This window comes from Alligator mississippiensis, chromosome 4 (assembly GCF_030867095.1).
Source record: "Alligator mississippiensis isolate rAllMis1 chromosome 4, rAllMis1, whole genome shotgun sequence".
Lineage (NCBI taxonomy): Eukaryota > Metazoa > Chordata > Crocodylia > Alligatoridae > Alligator > Alligator mississippiensis.
The window spans coordinates 83,012,179-83,029,156 of NC_081827.1; the positions used below are offsets into that span (position 1 = coordinate 83,012,179).

Consider the following 16,978-nt stretch of genomic DNA (forward strand, 5'->3'; position numbering starts at 1 on the left):
TTGCATTGGGTGATGTAGGGTGAATTTTAGTGATTTAGACACCTTGGAGATGGAAGAGACTTGGAAGCATGTAATGGCCATGGCCAATGCTAGCCCTAGGGAAAGGCTATAGCTAAGGCAACAAAAAGTGTTATCCTAGGGGATTATAACTGGATTTATCTGGTAGCCCTAAAAATTACAATATTCAAAGTCTTTCCAATATTCTTATAGATGTATTCCAAGAGCAGAGATGCATCTTTAATGACAGTACCTCGAGTGGTGTAAATTGTCATTGCTCCTTTGATATACAATTGTGCTCAGTTCTACTGTCTATTTTTCTCTTCGTGTTTTCCATGAAGTATGGACAGATGATAAAAGACAAATCAGCAATAATGGTGATTTCTGAACATATCCCATTGACAAATACACTGATTTCCTATTTTTAAAGAAATATAGTAGACATTGTGAGAGTCACCTATACAAATGCTTATGGTGGTGATGGTGTTATTGGTGGGACGGGGAATTAAAGGAAACTGTCAAAAGAATGATTTTCTAATCTTTATTATGATAGCTGTTAAATATTTCTTGCAAATTATTGTAAATATTTCCAAAAGAGCCAAATCTGACTCTTTTGGAAATATCAGTGTTAAATCACTTAACTTCTCAGATAACTTCTTTTGCAATATTAAGTTGTTGGCTGCTATACTGGTATGTCTCTACACATATAGATAAAGGCATGATAGGATCTAATGCGCGATCCACACAGTTGTGCCTACTGCCATGCCACATGTGCCTTATTGCTGGGTGTAGGAGAAGCCTGATCCTGGGCTCCCCCAGCATCAGCATGAAGCAGGCTCCCATGGCTGGCAGCCTGCTTTGTTGTTGTTGGGGACCACATGCAGTTGAAACTGAGAATCCCATACTGATAGGCTTACTTTCTGTTAAACTGCTATGTTGTTGGAAATTATTTCTATAAACAAAACAAAACAAAATAATCAAACCATTGGATAACAAAATTCTATTTTTTCCCTAATTAGTGGAAGTCATGACTTGTTTATAATAATATAGGGTTATTTATTTATTTAGTTACATAAAGACAAGATCTGTGCTGCCTCTGGCTAGGTACAGGCATTCAAACAGCCCAAGGCAGAATCAATCTAAGTTACGTGCTTTTCTGTAAGTGGCATAGTTTAGATCAGTAATGAACAGAATGCACATTTGCCCTTTGGTAGGGGGTGCAAATTTTAGACCAGGTTCTGCCATTTTTAAACCAGTCTATGTATGCTGAACTTCTGATCTCTTATGTTTAATACACCAGCTTTGCGTGCCAAGCTTCTGTTCTGTTGCAGTTATAGGCCAATTTCCAATCACTTATACCAGTAAAAGTATAATGTTTGTACCTGGCCTCTGTCTAAACCTGGAAAAAAAACAGTGATTGAAAGAATGGTACATACATGTCCCTTGTCAATGCTGCAGGCTATTACAATAAAGGGTCTGATCAAGTGTAAAATTGAAGATCCTACCATAGAAATGTCTAAATTCATGCTTATTCTGAGGGACAGCTGCATTAGCTACAGTCAGCAAGGGAAGTGACATCTCCACAGTATTTTTACAGCTCTATGGTCTGGTGACAGGGCAATTGGTAAAAAATAATGGACACTATCCAATGTGGATAAGTACTGACTGGAAGTTGTGTATGCTAGGTACTACAAAGCCACATCTCCCAATTGTGAATAATGATATGATATTATTATTCCATGATAGCTGACATCAGATTATCTAGATTATCTTTCATGTTAAGAAGAAAAATAATTTTGTTTTTTTGGTAGGAATAAATTTGCAGTAGTCACCGTAAACTACTTATAGCCACAGACATGGGTAGGAAATGTGTTCGTATATTTTGATTTTACTAAGTGAAAGTAATCCTCTACCTCCTCTTTTTCCATTTCCACTATTTATTTATTTATTTATTTATTTTAGGAAAGCAAGGCTAATTTCAGTCCACAGAATATCAAGAATTATAGATATTAGATGTTGTTATAAGCAAAAGATGTACTCAATTAATAAAGAATGCTAGCAGATGTTGCTTAATATACATTATTCCTGGGTTTAGGAATACTGGGGAGGGGGAGGAGAGAGGGAAAGCTTCTTGTATATATCTCTTTAGTATTAAGTGGGGACCTTCAGAAAGATAAATTACAGTAAAAGCTCTGTTATTCAGCATCCCCGGGAATGGGGGATGCTGGTTAATCAAATATGCCAGTTAATCAAATGTGCACCACTCCCTGGCGTCAGTGTTCCGGGGGACAGGAAGGGGGGCCCTGCACAGGCTGCTTTGCCCCAGGCCATGGGCCAAAGAAGTGACAAAGAAAAACTTGGCTCGCGATGGTGAAACCGGAAGTCCCCTGAAAGTGGTACTTCTGGTTTCACTTTTGCCACGTCCCTTGGATGCTGGTTAGTAGAGTTTTCCAGCTAATAAAGTGCCGATTAACACAGCTTTTGCTGTATCTCAAACAATTTCAAATGGTTTAAGAACTTGGCACAGAATTTATGAAATAAAAACTGATGGCCTGTATCATGCAGGAAATCACACTACATGTTAAAATGGGCTTTTGTTTTGCCTGGTTGTGCCAATGAGTGGGCTTATATCACCCTCTATTAAGAATATTTTACAGTTTCAGTTAGAAATCCCCATTTCAATTGCTTAGAACTTTGACAAGTTTAATAATTTAGTCTGAAACTTTATAAACCAGAGGCCTGAGGCTGACTAGGGTGAGGAAAGTGGATACCAGGCTGGGAAAAAAATGACTCCAATGCCCCTGACATACATGTAATTAAAAATGATAGAATTGGATGTGTGATCCCAACAATCATGCTTCCTGACACGCTGCAAGTGAATGGCAGGAGGCACAGTTGTATGACAGCGCATGAGATCCCAACCATGCCATATTTCAGGGGAATCATGATCCCAGGTTCCTAGCAAGTTAGTTGTCTGACAGTCACTTGATCATTGGCTGACTTTAGGGGCCCATGGGACTATTTGAATCCCCTTGTAGTCCTCTGAGATAGCCAATGCTCAGTAGGGCTGTACAAAATTTTGCTGGGTATTTTGTTTCGATGCTGTTTTGACTCATTTCAAACTTGAAACAGTGAAATCAAAATGAAACGAAAGGCTTCAAAACAACCTTGAAACAAAATGAGGGCAGTCGAAACATTCTGCTAGTTTTGAAATGTTTCGAGTTTTGAAGCTGGGCTTGCTTGCAGGGAAACAGAAACTAAGGAGAGGGAGGGGGAAGAGGGGGGAAGCACTGCTCTGATATTGACATGTGTAGTTGGCCAGTGACTGTGATCCTTCCCTGAGGTCTCTTCCAATCCCAGTGCTCTGGGGGAGGGATGGAAAACCAGCTGCGCCTTAATACACACACACACACACACACACACACACACACACACACACACACACACACACACACACACAGAGTCATACATGTCACGAGTTTTCCTTGTCAGCAGCTTGAGGTGCAGTTTCCCAGAAACCCCTGCACCTATCTCCTTGAAACTTGGCAGGCTTTATGCTCCCAGAAGCAGATACCATTCCTGCAGTTTTCATTCTAATATGCCAAGAAATGACAAAGGTATAGGCAATTTTGTGCTTCCCCATTATAGCCTATGGGCGAAACGTTGAAACAGTTTTGACGAAATGGAATAGAACAGCACTTTGAAATGAAATGAAACTCAACACAAAATACTGTCCCATCGAAATGTTGAAACAGAAGTCAAAACGTTTCACACAGCCCTAATGATCAGCTGATCATCAGCAGAATGGGACTGCCCCAGGGCTCAAGTCCTGAGGCAGTCCTGATGTATAGGTGGTTGGAAGTGATCACCCTGGGGCTCTAGCCCTAGGGTCATCCCAAGCTCCCATCAGCTCTAGGACTGGATTGGAACCCTGAGGCCATCCTGATCAACCATTATCTACCAAAGACAGCTCTGGGGCATGAGCTCCGAGGCCATCCCTACTGGCTGATAGCTGATTAGGACCAGCTCAGGCCCTGGGGTGGTCCAACTGTGGGGTGGTCCCTGCATGGTATGCCACAAGTTATGACACCATACAAACCAGCCATAAAGATATTACACATTTTTCAAGTACAATCTCTGTACTTGGCTGGGTTGTGATTTTATGACACTATGAATTCTTGATGATCTAGCCAATTGCTATTTTTGGCATGATTAACAACTTAATCACACCAGAGAAAATAATGTATGTCAGGGTCCCAAAAGGCAAAAAGGCATCAAAACTATGGCTTGCTGAATTTATCATGTGAAAATGCACCCAAAACTCTTGAAGTCATAAGTCTTTAAAAACATCACAGGTTTTTCTCTGGAGATTTTAGCTGCTAAAGTCTTCAAAGATTCTTCTTCACTGAGCCTGTTCCTGCCTCTTACAGTAGCTAGTGCTAAACAGACTGTGTGTGCCATAGCTAGTGATAGAGCATGAGCCATCCTAACAGAGAAATTGAACATAAATTGCTGCTTCCATGGTAGGCACTGGACATGAGAGCAGAGATCCTACACTTCCTATATATCCTTGGGCTACAAAAAATGTCACATTTTTCCCAGGATAAACAATATTATTCCAGGGCAAAGTTGAGTCATTTATATGTCTGTGTCTATTGTCCTGGGATAAACCCTAAAAAGGTTCATGAGATAGAAAGTGCTAACAGTTTGTCCCAGAATGTCTTGAAGTTCATCCAAATGGTTGTCCTAGGATTACATCACTGAATCAATGGCAAAAAAGTAGCAGTGCATTCAGCTACTCACTAACCTCTGATTGGATGGGTGATGTGTGTACACACCAATCCCAAGGCATTTCTTTTCTGGGACAAACACTGGCACAACTTATCTTGGGACAAATTCAACACCAGTTCATAACTTCAGTGACCTCCCTAATGGCATCCAAAGGAGAAAGTATCTGTCTAATTCAAATGCAGAAGAGAGACAAGGCAGAACAGAGGGCGGTAAAGGCATAGTGTGATTGACAACATCACCATTACGACTTGGATGAGAAACTGTAAGTAGGAGGTGGTGGAAGACACTGTTTACTGATGCCACAGGGCATCCCTCTACATGAGCTGCTGCTGTACTTCTTTCTACACTGGCTGTTCCTGGTATCACATGGATCCCCCTCCCCCACACCCCTTCTGGCACAAACTCCAAGTTGGCACCTGGGGTTGGTGCCCTGCTTGTCCATTCTTAGTTACACTACAGGAGATTAGTACTGGAGCAAAATGGTAGGATGGGATGCTGGAAGTAGCTGAATAAGGGTACAGGGAGTCAGTTATGAAAATCTGAGTGCAACTGTGAAAAAAATTAGTATGGGAGACTTCAATTAAACAAAAAATACTCTGGGGTGGAGAGTACCGGAACTGCCTAGGCAAGGAGATGACAGTTGAGAAGCAGTGCGGAAAGAATGAGAAAGAAAATGGGAAGAGGGATAGAAGGAGATATGAGATAAGGGGTTGGGGTGTTGAACTTGGATAGGCTGGATTCATAAATTGAGACTGAAGTTATGGAAGGAGAGAGAGAGTGAAAGGGAGGTGGGGATTGAGAGGAGGGATTAAGATGGCTAGAAAGGGAACCTGGGACAAGGATGAAAATTGGACTGGACTAGGATTTAGTTAACAAAGAGCTAGAGTGAAGGAGTAGGGATAGGACAAGGAAAGGATGGAATGTAAAAGTGGGGTCAAGGTCGGGGGAAAAGAGGAAAAAGAGCTAATGACTGTAAAATGCACATCCACCTAGAACAAACCCAAGGCTCCTCATTCATTTCATCACGAGTCTCATTATTCCCCTTCTGTCAGCAAGTATCTTTGGAATCCACAGGCAAAATGATCCTTTACCCTCTTGTGAAGCATTCAGATATGATAGTGATGAATATCATAGAAAAGCTCAAGGAAAAATAAGGCTTTTCTCAGAACTTTACTTCGAATAGTATGCAATAAATATGGCACAGGTCCACAAACAACAAAGGCATATGAAAGAAAAAAAAGGTATCTACCCTTTAAAAAACAGATGTCCATCTGCAATAAGGGAACAGTTCTCTTAAAGACTATGTGATCACACAGCTAATAAGTATCTCATAATACATGTGCATAAGACAGCCAAATTAAGGTTGCAAAACCAACCTTAGCTCTGACATTTCTTCAGGTTTGAGTACTTGACTTTGCAAGCTCACCTGTTTAAAAGTTGCCTTTTGTGTGTAACAAGTGTTAAACTGTTTGCAAATTGCAAGGATTGGTAATGCTCGTTGGTGATGTGTGGGGATGCACAAGTATGCATGCACCCCCTTGTGCGGGCCGGGAGCGGTCTGAGGCCCTCGGGGGGGGGGGGTTTCCGCGTGGCGGGCTGTGGCCAGCAGCCCGGACACACTGGGTCGGGGAAGGCAGGCGGCACGCTAGAATTAGGCACGGAAGCTTAGTGGTTGATTTAAGATTATTTTACTTACACCGAAGATGGTCGCGGTGCAGGCAGGAAAAGTTGCAGTTACAAAACAAAACAAAACTCGAACCTGCAGAACATGAGGGTACATCGCAATGGGGTTTCGGTGACGGGAAGATGAACAAAAACCTCGAGAGTACGTCGCAATGGGGTTTTGGCAACGGGAAGATAAACCTGCAGGACTCGAACCCGGGTAGAGCTCTGGATTCACTCACACGAAGTTTGCTAGGCTCCGTAGAACTTGCGCGCAGGGAAGGGTACGTCGAGGGATCAGGCGGTGACGGGGAGAGGCGAGAGGTTGATCAGACCCCTATAGCCTTCTTGAGATACACGCTGGGTCCGATAGGCTCCGCAGCGCTTAGAGATCTTCACGAGACGTGAAGTTCTCCTCCTCCTGATAGTCGTGGAGCCCTCCAACTTGGGCGGAAACCACTGAAGCCTCTTATACGGCTAGCAAGCCAATCACTAGCCGCCACGTGGGAATAATTTAGAACTGGTCAATAGTGGGGCACAAATTTGAATACAAATGGAGGGAACTCCTTTGCACCGTGCATTTCCTTTCTGCAGCTCAGAAATGCACCCTGCAAAGAAAGCTACGAGTGGCGGGAAATGATTCAGCAGTGCCGAAGCACACACAAACAAAAATCACACCCTTGGGTTGTGACACCCCTGAGATTGGCCATGCACCTACTGGAAGCACCAACCACAAAACCTGAAGTTCTGGCAGAAATGCACTTCCAGTTTCATTGCTGGTGGTTCTGCACTCGGTGATCAGCTGTGGGGAGATCCCCCTGGTCTGTGATTTGGTGTCTCCTCAGACTTGGGAGGAACCAGTCACCCATGGTAATGCTTGCAACATGTGCCTTTATTGAAAACTTCTGTAGTACAATAGCAGTTTCCCACTGCCCCCCTGCCCCTTTCCCCTGCTGGAGGGGCAGGCAACCCCTCCCCCCCCTGTCATTCCCAGCCCCCTCCCCACCCCCTGCCCTGACCAAATGTCTGGGATTTTGCTTTGCTTTGGGGGTGGGAGCAGTGGGAGGGTGATTGGAGGCAGCAGGGGGCACCACATGGGTCTGCATGCACCTCGACAGCTGCAGGCAGGTATGTCTGTGCTCCCTGCTGCCTCCAATCACCCTCCCCTGCTCCCACCAATGCAGCAGAGCAAAATCCTGGACATTTGGGCAGCTTTAAAAAACCCACCTGGACAGAGATCAGAGGACTCAAAAAGAGGACACGTCTGGGAAAACCTAGACATACAGTAACCCTCCCTAATTAAATAGTAGGTATTACTGGATTATAAGTGCCATAAGCATCACTGTATTTCATTTAATAATTTATTTCACAAACTTTGGTACAGGGGTTTAGCCCATCTCTCATGTTCTGTGAACTCTCTAAGTAGCAAAAGATGAAAGAATTTCTTCCAAAAATACCACCTGAGGATTCTGTTGGATTCGTGGGGCTCCCAAGCCACCTTCTCTGCAGTTCTTATGCACAAAGTACAACCAAGGTGGAGAGGGAGGATGTCTGAAGCGAAAGGTTGTCTGATTATCAGTGGTTTCTGGATTGTATTCTTCGGATGATTTGTCAGGTGATATATGGAAGATTTGCTGTAGCATGCCCTTAGGACCAGAGATTAATCAGATTAAGTGAACTCCTCTTAGTTACAACCACTGTAAACTGCATACAGAACAGAATCTGGCCTTGGACTACTGTTTTGAGTCTGTAATTTCTAAGGGACTTCTCTCTGCATGTTGTGAAACAAAGAAGAGTTTTTTCTTCCTTCATGATACTACTACTCATAATGATTATCCTCTATTTATAACAAGGAGTGTATTTAGCAAGTTTCTGTGATATTGATTGGCTACATTTACTATCCAGAATATTACATCTGTTGAGCATTAGCAAGAATTTTCCCCCATATTTCACCTTAGTATTTGGTTCAAAATGAGCAGTTAAACTAAGCTCTTTGTGTAGGAGGCATGATTCACATCTTTGTTGTTGTGGCACTCTCTCTTACCTGATGCCATAGTGAAGATGTAGGTGTAGATCCATTCATGATAAATCACGTGGCCTTATTCTCCTCAGACAAGCAAATTACCTATTCTTAAATTAAAAAAATAATCTGTTTTAGTTCCTCTTGCGCTACAAAAGCAAGAGCAGGTATATGGAAGCCATCCAACATGCTCAATATATAAGTTCTGTTTGAAGTGCTCAAGGCTGTTTCCCAGAATAATGGTGAGCTAATGGCAGATTAACCGTGGGACTATCTTTAAAAAAAAAAAATCTTTTTCTTCCAAGAACAAAAACAACCAAAAACAAAAACAAAAAACATCACAGCATGAAATTCTATGATTTGGCATGGTGAATTTAACTTCCTCTGAAAAATAAATTTTGAAATTCACGTTTTGTTTCCTACCTGAGAGTAACAATACTGGATAGTTAGTCATTTGACCATATAATCACTAATCTTCATTACAGTCATACGGCTTTCCATTTAAATAAGAACATTCATGTTCATGTTCAGTAAAAAAAAAAAAATCCTTTGTAAACAATAGAAAGAGTCCTGAACCAGCTCCTTAAACATGAATATCCCTGGCTATATGTGTTTGTATGTGAGTGGGTAGCTCTGTCTGGGGGACTACTTTTTGTAGAATATTTGTAATGTTCTTGAGTATACATTGTGGTAACACTAAAAGTTTGCTAATTGAAATTATGTACAATTATTAATTAAGGGGTGGGGGGCTGGTTTGCTTTGTGCTCTGATATGAATTCTAGGAAGGAACAAAGAACTGGTGAAATATGTGCACCTATCTCATATGTGGATTTATGTAGGTGAGGCAGAGATCTACACTTCTTTTGTTTTGTTTTTTTCTGTTGGTCTCAGGAAGCTACGTAATGTTTTTAAAAGGGACAAAAGAACATAATTAGTTTAGCATGATGACACAAAGCAATTAGGGTAAAAAGGAAAATGTTCTTTTCCCCTCTAGGCTATGAATTCTGAACTTTAACAAAGTACTTTTGGATCGTGCCATTTACAAGAAAAGATATAGCATTTGCTCCAATGGAAAAAAAATGTTACTTTACATCCACCTATAATATATGTCTGATAATTTGTTCAAAGCTAGGATTGTTTAGACACATGGATGGAGAGAGATGAATAAGCATGGTAAATATTAAGAACTTCAAAGATGGGATTGAGCTACTAGAAAGTGCAAAAGCACAACACAGCTGAGAAGAGAAGCCCTGCTCTCCTTAAGTGATGCTTGAGCTGAAACTATTATTTGTCAAAAACCCCAACTAATTAGCAGAAACCTTGACAACTGTTCATAACAAAACTGAATAACAATAAATCTCAAAACTGCAACGGCTCGTAATGTTTGCCATGCATACCATCATTGAAAACTTTTGTTTTACAATAATAGATTACAGAAATAAGTGCAGAAAGCTATTAAATAGTAGGTATTTAGTGAATTTCAATTATTCTCAAATAAGTGTCATCGGCTTTTAAATTAACTACAGCCGGTTATTTATTATCTCCTATTATGTATACTTCTTGAGTAGTCAACTGCTATTGGATTCTTCTTACAGTAGCCCCTGAACTCCTTCAGTTAATTAAATCCTTGATTGTATCTGATTTGTCAACATCAGTGTCACTTCTAATCTCCTAAATCCACATCAGTTCAAGAGCTTCAAATGTACTTATTCTGCTACAAAACTCAGAGGATGCACAAATAGAACCCCCCACTGAGAACCACAATACTGATAACAACCTCCTCCTCATCCCTTAGATTTTGCATACACATGGGACAGGTTTGTATTGTACACTGATAAATACTTGAAGGAAAATTGGTGTTGCTGATAACAGTACATTAATTGTTCCAAATTTTATTATCTATTTCATTGTCCCTTTGAACGAAGATAACCAGGGGAAAAAAAGTGACCAACAACTTACTCCACATTCTGAAACTTGAACACCGTGGTATCAATCTGCATGACTTTGGAAATCATCTTTCTAAAAGTATTCCAAAACATTTTTAAAAGTTGGATCTAATTTTAAAATCTCTGTTCCTAAGCCTCTCCATCTTCTGTTCATTGCCAAATGCTTGATTTCAATAGCAAAACTGCATGCAATATATTACTGTTCCAAGTAACAGCTTTGTCAATCTAATAACTCTTCAATTAATCTGAAGTGTAAAATAAACATCCATGTTACATTACGAAGTAGAGTTTTGCAGCTATAGACCCTCTTTCCCTTTAAAATGCATTTCCTTTTAAAGCATTTTGCTTTTAAGCAAAGCTCTTCTTTATAGTATATAGCTTTGTCAGCCTCTCTACTATGAAAGCAATTCCTTATACAGGTTAGACACATCACCTTTATTCTGAAAGAGAAGGTAAAACAGGAGACACTCTTACCAGAGACAGAGAAAACAATTCGTTCAGCTAGATCCAACAGTGCTCGGTGCAAGCAGGCAGCATGAGTGATCCTTGGGCCTCACACAAAAGCGAGATAATTGGCTCTCAATGAAGAGATGTAAACATCCATCATAATGGCACTGGTGCTGAAGCTGAAAGCTACCTCAGCTATTCTATATACTCTGACTGTAAGATGATGTCACAAACATCAACTGGGTGTACTCTCATTGGCTTCTGTTACCTGGAATCATATCTTAACCCTAAACTGTCAGCTGCAAATTGAAATGTGTGTCTGTAATAACATTTTGAGGAGGGTAGTGGAACATACAAAAAGATCTCACTCTGAGGGATAGAAATGGCAGGTGCATGCTACCTAAACACTACAAAAAAAAAAAAAATCCAGACTAATTTGTCTAAATTATTAAATAAGAGCCCTGGGGAATTGCATTTTCATAATCTGTTTACTAAATGACAGTAATCATCAAAATATTGTACAGAAGGGATATTAAAGGAAAGGTTAATGCATACAGCATCTGGAGAATTTACTTTTTTTAAATGATTTTACATTGCCTCCTATTAAGCCATTAGACTTTGCAAAGATATACATAAAAAGAGGATTTACATTTGAGAACATTAGATATATTGCTATAATCAAGTAAGCTACAGGAAAGCTCTGACATTTTAAGTATTTAAAACTATCAAAAAAAAAAAAGGTAAGGAGATGCACAAATGAAAATGTGCACTTATTGTGCACTTATTCTTTGAATTTTAAGTAGAATCTCAGGCATTCTGTGGCAAATGAGGCATGAAACACTGTCAAAAGTGTAATGTCCTAAATATAGTGACACTAAATATTTTGTTATGGCAGTATACCACAAATCATTTGAACTTTAAATTAAGCCCCAAATGACATATTCAAATTTTTGCCTTTTGTGAAACATATAGGAATAACAAAAAATGGTCTAGTTTTATTTGACAGAAAATCCTATTGCTCTATAAAAAATACAAAAGGATAAAAGGTCACACTTACTACACAGGTCTAGTGTTCTACCTTAACTTTTTTTTCCATTCACTACCAATACTACCATATTGCTTATCTGAATGGATAAGAATACAATGTGATGTTTATTTACAGAAAATTATATGGCACATCACTTTACGATTCAGTATCCCTAACACTAAACAAAAGTGTTGAGTTTAAAAAATTCTTGATGCTCAGTTAATTCCCCAGAAAAAATGCATTCAGATATGCTTTAGCTTAATATAGAATATGTGAAACATATCATAAGATTTCTGGAATAAACCTGATAAACAGCTTTGCCATTGCCTTGTGGTCCTCTCACAAAGTTGTACGGACTCAGGAGATTAAATTCTGGGGACTTAATAAACAGCAGCTGTGTGTGGGGATCTGGAGGCTAGCCTATTAGTCAAAATGTACTTTAGGCCAAAGTGAAAGCCCCTGTTCATTTATTTCTGCCTAGAAAACATGGGAGTTTAGATGGAAATGTATATAAAAAAAGATTCATTGCCATGCAAAGTGACATAAAACTGAATTACAGATCAGAAAGATGAATTTGGACAATACGAATGCCAACTTTGCTTTTGTATGATTAATGATAAAGGTAAAACATAGTAATTGCTAAGAAGATATGAGTCATGAGTAAAAGAATTATTTATGAGGTAAAATATGCTAAGACATATCACATGTATAAGTTATGTTCCTCTGAAAATTTAATGCTAGAAATAGCCAAGATCAAACTGAGTGGCACCAGTAATAAAATCTGGTTGTGTGTGCTGATTTGGTCTGCTAAATGTATTGAATTCCCTCACCTAATTAATCTTACCATGATGACTTCATGTTTTGTATGTTTATTATTCTTATATATACAACACTTGATTCCCTTAACAGAGTAATTAATTCATGTGTGAACTGCTAGCTACTCTAGGTGGATAAAGCACAGTATTTTGACAAAAGCCTCCATTCCCCCTGAGAAATTACTGTCCGTATCATAAGTTCAAAATATATATTTTTCCTACTTAACAATTGTAAACTGAGTTTCGTTCACAACACAGAACAGGGAACAGAAACCCTCTGTGTGTCTGAGAGAAGAACGTTGTCCCAAACCTGTCCACAAGAAGAAAATGGCACTTATGCTCTAACACATGTGTGTTAGAATGCCTTATTTTTAATTGTAAAAGTATGGATAGTTAGCATCTTTACGCTGAATGCTCATGCCTTATCTAAACAATACTAAATAATCTGTTTATACATGCATTTGATGTTAAAGTCAATAGTGACATATAATCAATATGAGCAAAATGTTCATGGCTATAGGGAATGGTCCGACCCAGCAAAGGTAATAGCCGTAAGTAAAAGCGCAGCCTCTAATCATAAAAAATATGCTCAGATCTTATCAATATGAAAATAGTTGTCATGCAATTTGGCATGTTAAATCATAATTTCCAAAGGTTGGGCAAATAGGAAAACAACAACAACAATCATGATAATAATGCACCACTGAAGGTGTTTCCTATGAATATGGTAATAGCAAACTAATATTTCCGAAATGGTTGTCAGTTAATTATTCAAGTAGCCATTTGACTGAAAAGCAAATCTAACCCCCCTCCCCCACGAATGTAGCTTTAAATTATTTACTCATATCTCAACATTTACATAAATCTATTTTCTATAAAACCAAAGCGAAAAAGCATACTCATATACTATAAAAATGAGTATTCAGTACTGCTTTCCCAGAGTATGCTTCTGGGATTAGGCTGGTCAGTTAGCCTCCTTCAGTTAGAATATGCACAGTGCCATTCATGACAAAGATAATAACATATTCTTGAAGGTGTTTTTAGCATCCTAATGTAGAAGACAAAACTCATTTAGGAGTAAAACAAGAAAAATAACTGATGTCTGACTCTCAGTACTCCTTCCTTCCAGGGTATAGTATTCATCAAAATATAAATAACACCAATGAATCAAACAGAGGATAATATTTTTGAGATCAAGCAAACTCATACCCAGTTTTATTAGTACATATTTCCCATGAGTTGAAATCATTACTGCATTTAATTGCCTGACAATTATTTCTGTCACATCAATTTAATGGTTAAACCAATTATTTATATTACAAAACACAACTCTGCACCAGAGACTAATTGAAAAATCCAAACAATCCTTCAGTGTAGTTTAACCTACATGTTATTAACATGGTTGGGGTTAAGTCTAAAAATTTGGCGGGGAAATTAGAATGCAAGTCAGTTGATAAGAAGTTTAAAGATTAAATGTACGGATTCAAAACCACTGTTCTAAGAATTGTATTTTAGAGGAGAATGCCAAGTCAGGAATAGCTGATAACAATTATAAATATTTTTTCTATCACATTCTGGCAATATCAGCAACTGGCTTACTACCTTGTTATCCACAAGATGGCATCTCTGTTTATATGGTCACTAACTCTTGCAATATCCAGTGTGAACAACAATGTGCAATGTTCATTTTATAGTGGATGTATTTATCTCCCAGATTTTTAAAATGCATCCTGAGAATTAAGCATTGACCAGCCATCTTGATGATGCTCAGTAAATTAGCCAGATCTTGCAGAACTGTTGACTGATGGTAGAAGAACAAAAGATGCTTTTATAGAGAACAGAAACTTGAAAAGTTTTTTTTTTTAAATCTTTGTTCACAAACATATGCTTTCAATATTTCAAACCAGCAAATCCCATAGCAGGCTTAGTTCAAAGTATGTAAATAAACCCATTGACCATAATGGGATAATTCATATACCTAAACATGTGTTAATGAGATTTTATGGAGAAGTCTCTGCATCTTTTGCTTCTTTTATAAACTCAGTGCTAAAATTAGCATTCCTCCTTGCTTCTTTTACACTAGTGGTGCCCACCCATTTTGCCTGGCAGGCTGCATAGGGGATGCCCAGTTTATTGAAGGCTGGATCCCGCCAGTCGTCTTGATCTGGTGCCTAAGGTAGGCACAGTGGGGCCTCATCCAGCTGTGTGAAGGGGGTGGGAGGCTGCTGAACCCTGATCCAACTGGACAGGTGGGGATAAGGGGCATGATCCGGCCCTAATCCAGCTGCATGGGGGTGGACATTGTCCAGCCCCAATCTGGTCATAGAGAGGAGGCATGGCCTGGCTCAATCTGAACTTCGGGGATAGAAAGGGGGCATGGCCTAGCCATGGTCCAGGCATTCAGAGGGGGGGGCATAGTGCAGCCCTGTGGAGAGAAGGGGGCATGGCTTAGCCCCAACCCAGGTCTACAGAGGAAGGGGCATGGTCTGGTACTGATATGGCTGTAGTGATGGCAAAGTGGGTGTGACCCAGCTCTGAGCTGCTATGCTGGGCTTCAAGTTTAGGAACAGGGCAGGGTGGTAATATTCATTGCCACTGCTCCCTTACTGCCAAATTTCCTGACCTGTGGAGAGTCTGTGGGCTGGGTGCCATGGCTCTGTTAGTTGGATTGGCCTACAGGCCAGAGGTGGAGTACTCCTAAATTACATCATTATTTACATTGTATTACATTATTTGGCAATAGCCAAATGTCCACATAACCAAGAAAACAAGGCTATATTATTTTAAAGCTTTTAAAAGAATATAATATTACCTAGAGTACATTCTTCAAAAGGCATTGTTAGCACGGGGTTCCAATTGCAGTAACAGAATGTGTTATACAAAATGACAAAAAACATTGGATTGGGAAATATTCAATATTCTTTACCTATAAAGCATTAAGTATTAGCAGCACACAACTAGATTTGGTATGAACAATACAGGAACCTAAGTCTCATTTTAAAAAATGACTTAGGCTTTTAGGGCCAGATTCTGTAAAATACTAGTCTACACATGTCTCAGATGCTTTTGTTACTGAACTACCATGCAGCCAAAAATGCAAGATTCATGGAGCCAGAGAGAGTGTAAGCAAAAGGGAGCATGATACTGAAATCTAGTGAGTGCATTTCACTGGAATGGAGGAGGCATGGGTTCTGTTCCCATGATTCCTTTTGTAGTTTGTATTAAATCATCATCAGAGAAAATGTACAGCATTGAGAGAGGCTGTGAATATCAGCTGTAAGTGAATTTCAAGTACAATTCCTTTCAACAAGCCCAAAGCCCTGGGTTAAGCACTGCTGAGGATAGGATTTAAGGTGACACTTTCCTTGGTATTTCCTAATGGCTATTTTAAATGACTTATTTATTTGCTTGTAAATCCCATTCTTATGGACATAACTCTTTCCACACTTTATATAGGGCAGTGGTCCTCAACCTTTTCAGGCCTGAGAGACCCCCTCCATAGCTTCTGTGCATTGAGAAGCACGCAATTAAAAAAAACCTAATTTATATTTTACAATGCTTCCCTTCTTGGAAAGGGGTTGGGTATTGGGCATAGAGGATTTGCAAGGTAGGGACAAGACTGAGCCTGTGCTTAACTCGTCACACCCTATGGCATCCTTCAAAGGATCTGGTGGTACCCCAGGATGCTGTGGCACCCTGGGTGGGAATCATTGGTACAGGGGAAATAACAGCTAACTCAGGGCTCTTAGTTTTACTGCAGGAAGCCAGCTGCCTAAAAGTTAGGTCTGGCAATACCCAGGTATTCCTGCATACAAGTCTCTTTGTGGATTTATCTCCTAGATGTGTTCAATTGATTTTCACTAATAAATAGTATCAATGAAAATACTTTGTATAAAAAATCTTGATCATGTGGCAGCTTGATTTGTATGTATTCCAGGTATTATGAATCAGAAGATCATCCCTTTTGTTGTTGGTGTTATTGTTGTTGCTTCTCCATCAAAATGAACCTTAACATTTGATGACTGGCTAAGTAAGAATTTATTTGACATGGTGGAATGGACATGAAGGCAACACACGTGGGTCTACCTTAGACCTTTATTAGTGTAGGGGTATTGTAAAAAGGGGAAAAGCATAGTTAGAGTATTATTAAGCTCTTGTGTTCCCTGGTAGCAAAGGACAACTTTGAATTATTATTTTAAGATGTTTTCTTTCATACCCTAACCATAATTGGGATACATACATCCATGGAAGGATCTAGGATTTTGAAAAGGAG

The 16,978-nt window shown here is 39.6% G+C and overlaps 1 protein-coding gene across 3 annotated transcripts in view; it reads right to left on the reverse strand.

Annotated features, from left to right (window-relative positions):
* Window positions 1-16,978, reverse strand: part of MGAT4C (MGAT4 family member C) — a 753,010-nt gene that overhangs the window by 261,279 nt on the left and 474,753 nt on the right. The window contains exons 1-2 of one of the 3 annotated variants that reach the window (XM_014610898.3): window positions 10,891-11,297; window positions 8,495-8,580 (exon numbers count right to left, since the gene is read on the reverse strand). The exons of 1 other annotated variant lie outside the window; for it this stretch is intronic. The gene's annotated coding sequence lies outside the window, so the exon portion shown is untranslated. Of the gene's footprint in view, window positions 1-8,494; window positions 8,581-10,890; window positions 11,298-16,978 lie in introns of those variants that run through there. One more of the 3 variants, XM_059726139.1, reaches the window with a different exon arrangement.